Source organism: Gavialis gangeticus, unplaced genomic scaffold (genome assembly GCF_001723915.1).
Source record: "Gavialis gangeticus isolate Ggan-Ray unplaced genomic scaffold, GavGan_comp1, whole genome shotgun sequence".
Classification (NCBI taxonomy): Eukaryota; Metazoa; Chordata; order Crocodylia; family Gavialidae; genus Gavialis; species Gavialis gangeticus.
Window position 1 is genome coordinate 18,835,756 of NW_017729000.1, and position 5,675 is coordinate 18,841,430.

Below are 5,675 nucleotides of genomic sequence, written 5' to 3' on the forward strand. Positions count from 1 at the left end.
AAAATGGGGGGGGGGGGGGGTAGAGACACTGATCTGGGAGGGGAGGGGTAAGCAAACATTGTCAAAATGGAAATTTTCGAGAAAATACATTTTCAGTTGAAAAATCATGACAACAAAAAAGTCTTGTTCAGTTGTGATTCTCACACCAAGTCAGTAACAGATACATAATGTGAAGCAATGTTCCTGTCATCTAATTTCTGTTTTGTTGCATACAGGTTGTCTATACTAAGGAATTCTGCAAATATTCTGCACTATTGTGATTTGGTCAGTTCAACCAGTGTTAGCAATGTGTAGAAAAGGCACTGAAGGCTTAAACATTTTATCTAACCTTGCAGGTCTATGTAACACACTATTTAAAATGTCATTGGCCTGTCAACACTAGCGTTTGCAAAGCTTCTAACAGCAGCAAAGCTGGAGCAAAGTCAAAGAAGTTTTGCAAAAAATTTGCTTGTGTAGAGAAGGCTTTATAGCTAATCAGACCCTGAGGGCATAACATTGTGGCTGGTGGCTTGTGAAAGCAGCCATTTTTTCTGAAATGAACCTTGTCATATCCACCACAATAAATAATTGTTTTATTCTGATTAGGACATATAAATATGTCATTCGTTTTCACTTTACTGCACTTATGGATCATTTTTTCAAAGACAATCCTCACCCGATATCTGAAAAATCTTCTCTCTGCTCTATGGATTGAATCTTCGGCCCCATTGCCTTGGTATCTGAACTCCTCCCAATCCTCCTGGCAGGTAAAGAAGTATTTATCATCATTTACTCATATGAGGCCATGCTGAAAATCTGAAGCAGGGTGAGGATCTGCATTCTGCTCTCCCAGGTCTCAGGTTCAGTGACGAGGGCGCTAGCCATCCTTCCTCTCCTACATGGCATTTGATTGCTTAAATTACTATCTACATAGTAAAATCTCAAGCACTGATTAGTCAATCAGCTTCATCTAACATGTTTGCACACTAAGAGATAGTTCAAACATAAACAGACTGATAAATTGCTCCTTTCCCTGGATGCGACAGTCTCAGCCTGGTCTCCAGTGAAAAGATCTCCTCGTGCTCTCTTACAGTAAATTGCAAGCACAGAGGTGAAGTCCTTTTCTCCTTGGAGATGGTGCTGCTAGTTAGAGAGATATTTGTCTTCCTGCAACAGAAGCTGCCTCCGGAAAAGAAAAAAGGCCAAAAAATGTAAAGCAATGGCCTGCCAGCAGGAGGGCATATGACCAACCATAGGTATCCCCTGCTGAGCAACAACCTGAGGCAAACTTTCATCTGTAACTAACTCAGCCGCACTTGAAACAGCGGTATGAATGCACTAGAAGAGTGTGCAGTCGCACAGTGGGGGACAGAGTTGTTTGCCTTTTTTAAGCACAAATACATCCACCTGATAGTTCAACTACAGTGACCTTCAGGATGAGCTCCAAGAAACACTCTGTGAACTATTTCCCACCCAACTGAAGGGGACACTTTCTCTGAGTTGCATGCTTCTGACAAGAGCCCACCCCTCTCTCTGAACGATGCCCAATCAGCCTGCTGGAGATGACTTGTCTGATGATTTATCTGATACCTCTGAGCATCTTGGTTTCTAAGACGGACCAAACTGTACCATACAGTAGACATTTAAAATGAGGTAGACTTTGAGAAAGACCACCAACCCTGGCAAGGTTTTCACCTCAGTAAGGTGATAGCTATATATTATACTAAGTAATTGAGAGTGCATGCCTTTTAGGCCACACAGCTAGCTTAAGCAGCAGTTGTATGTTTAGATGGGGAATTGAAGATGCACCAGAGTGTGTGTACTATCTCAGAGCACTCTCCTGTGTGCACTCTGATGATGCTTTGAGCAATAAAAAGGAAGAGCTAAAAACCTAGGAGGCAAAGAAGGGTAGAAACCAATACATCAACATCCTGACAGCACCCATAAATTAGTCGTTTAAATACCCCAAAAGAGTTGTATTATATTATACGATATTTATTGGGATTGGTCCCTCCCCCGCGATTCAGGTAGATCATTTGGCTGTGATTAGTGGTTTTCTTGGTTTCCAAGGCCACATCCAGATGAGTGCAAACATGTGGTATGCGATACTGCAGACCCATCTGCGGCGCCACATGCAGCACATGCAGATGTTCACCTTAGAGTGCGAGGGAGTGGAGGTTTGACCCAAGAGATCCACGCCGAAAAAAAGCAGGGTGTTGCATATGACAGCAATGCATGCCACCCAAAACTGGAACTTGGCTGGCCACAGCCACACTCAGCCAGGCTTCCTGCCATGGCTGCAGCCCCAGGAGACCCTCAGGACTGCAGTTGCTTGCCCCAGACTCCCCAACCTCACCTGGGGTAACATGCCGTGCACCAGAGCACATGGCATAAGCATTCCCTGAACTTTTCCCCAATGAAACAAAAATCTGTGCTCATTTGGATACGCCCTAAGGGCATGTCCAGATTAGCTCATGCATGCAGTAACATGTGCTTGCCATGGCACAAATAGCAGCAGCACATATCTGTGCTGCTGCTTTAAGCCCCAGGGCATGCCCCTGCACATGTGCTCTGATGTGCACTAAATTGTCCCAGGTGAGGTAAGGGAGGCTCAGGCCAGCACCTGTGCTGGCCCCATCAGACTTTCCTGGGGTCCTGGGGGCCTCCTGGAGGAGCGCTGGCACCAATCCAGCTCCACAAAGTGTGGTCAGAAGCCAGACCATAGATCTGGCTGGCTAGGCTCCATTTCCGGTGGTGCACATGACTGTCACATGCACCATGCCGCTTTTTTTTGGGTGGCTTTTCTTGACACTGAGATCTCCTGGTGTCAAATTTTGGCAGTGCGCTGCGAATTAGCAGTGCAGCGAATGGGTGCACATATGCCATGTGCAGTTTGAGAAGCCATAAACCTCAGGTGCACAATTGTCTGGACACACCTCTGCCATCTTCCCCTGTTTTGAGTTTTGGTATATTAAAGAAATCCGCCTAAAGCTTCTTTGTCTTCCTCATGCTGGCAACTTTGTTTTATAATTTCTACATAGAACTTCACCAAGCCTTTTCTCCTTGACTTCCTGTTATAAATTTTTCAAAAACTAGGTGACAGTGGCATTGATGCCTACACAGTCAGATGGGTTGCAAGTTGGCTAGGGGGCCGCACTCAGAGTGGTGGTGGATGGGTCATTTTTGACCTGGAGGGATGTGGGCAGTGGAGTCCCCCAGGACTCAGTCCTCAGGCCCACACTGTTCAACATCTTTATCAGCGACTTGGACAAGGGGCTGAAAAGCACCTTGTTCAAGTTCACAGATGACACTAAGATGTGAGAAGAGGGGGGCATGCTGGAGGGGAGGGACAGGCTACAACTAGATCTGGACAGGTTACAGGGGTGGGCAGATGAGAATAGGATGGGATTCAATACTAACAAGTGCAGGGTACTGCACCTAGAGAGAAAGAACCAGCACCATACCTACAGGCTGGGGAACTCCCTTCTCATCAGCAGAGAGGCAGAAAAGGATCTTGGTGTCATTATAGACTCCAAGGTGAACATGGGCCACCAATGTGAACGCAGTCAGTGAGGCTAATTGCACCTTGTCATGCATCCACAGATGCATCTCAAGCAGGTCCAAGGAGGTGATCCTCCACCTCTATGCGACATTGGTCAGGCCGCAGTTGGAGTACTATATCCAGTTCTGGGCACTGCACTTCAAGAGGGATGTGGCTAACTTTGAGAGGGTCCAAATGAGGGCCACTCGCATGGTCAGGGGGCAGCAGGGAAGGCTACAGGACCTGAACTTGTTCAGCCTCCACAAGAGAAGGCTGAGGGGGGATCTGCTGGCCATCTATAAATTTACCAGGGGGAACCAGCAGGGAATGGGAGAGGCCCTGTTCGCCTGAGCACTACCCAGAGCAACTAGAAATAACAACCACAAGTTGATCAAGAGTATGTTCAGGCTAGATATCAGGAAGCACTACTTCACAGTCAGGGCAACTAGGATCTGGAACCAACTTCCAAGGGAAGTAGTGCTCACCCCTATCCTGGGGGTCTTCAAAGGGAGGCTAGACAACCACCTTGCCGGGGTCATTTGACCCCAGCATTCTTTCCTGCCCAGGGCAGGGCGTAGGACTTGATGATCTGCTCAGGTCCCCTCTGACCCTACCAACTATGAAAATATGAAATTATGAAGAAAAACTAAATATATCTGTATAAGGATCAGTCTTGAATGCTTCATATTGAATCTCTGTACTGTGCAAGGGACAAGACCATCAGTGCTGTTTTGATGGCTCCCATGAGTAGCTCCATTTCCTTACTACCCAACAGAGTAACAGCAAGTACAATATGATCTAAATTATATGAAGCTGAATGTAAAAATAATAATAAACTATAGGTATATAATAGTGTAAACAAGTTAATAAAACTCTTTGCCTTAAAAATCTATGAACATGCATATCAATTCAACACAGAATTTTTATTTTCACAACAAGAGCACAGCATCCAATGATAAAATAATTTTACTAGCACATTCCTTTCACTCTTAGTCTTTAAAATTTCACAAAAACCATATTCTGCCTGTGCTCTACCATTTTTCAGTTCTTTGTTTTGCTAATTTTAATAAGTCTAAACTAATTAAATTAATTTTCCAGAATAATAAACTCCCAGGGACATGCATCAAGATAATCCTTAACTCTTCATGAAGTTAGTTTCCTGTAGGGTAGGAAAGCAATTACAACTCATTAATGATCTATCTTACAAGAAGATGACAGAGTTTTTAATTGATTGCCTGTATTTCTGTGTATGCATGTGTGTGAAAACTATAAAGGAAGATAGTATCAAAGGTGGTGCTTGATGTGAAATGATATTTATGGGTCACTAGATTTACTTTACAACAGGCAAAATTCTCCATCCCAACTACCGACCATGGAGGACGTTGACCACAATAAAATAGGTATGATTCTGTCATCTATGTAGGCAACCCAATCAAGGGATACCCTGTCTCAGCCGCTGGCAGGGGGTTCAGGATTGATTGAGAGTGTGGTCAGGGGGTAGAAAGGTAAGAAAGATTTATTGACTTAACAAAAACACAACTATGCATAGTAACAAGAAAAACAATGACAGACCAGAAAAATCTGCATCAGCAACTTATCAGCAGTCTCTTCTGATGCTTGATATATGAAAAGTTTCTCTTTCCACAAAGCTCAGAGAACTCAGGTGTCTTTGATCAGCGCTGTCCGAGAAGTACCAGGAAGGACCCTGGTATTCAGTCTTTGGACTCCTTGAGATCCACGGGCTCACTGATCCAGGTCAACAGCTAATTAATTTCTCTCAGAACTGTATCTTTTTTCTGAATGATTTCTGGATGTGCTGGCCCATTTATAATTTCTGACCTGTGCTGATAAGTTACAGCCATTCAGATTCTTTTTACTTCAACTGTTCTTAGACTGACCAATAGCAGTACAAGCTTTGCATTCTTTTGATAAGGTTAATTTTAACTATGCTACAGGGCCTTACTACTTTAAGGCTTTGCTAAATTTACTAGGCCTTACTTTCTGGAGGGGCTGGATGTTTTCAAGTCAGCCGGCCCGGATGATCTTCACCCTAGAGTCCTAAAGGAACTCGCTGGGGTCATTGCAAGTCCCCTGGCACGGCTTTATGAACACTCATGGTGCTCTGGAGAGGTGCCGGAGGACTGGAAGAGGGCCA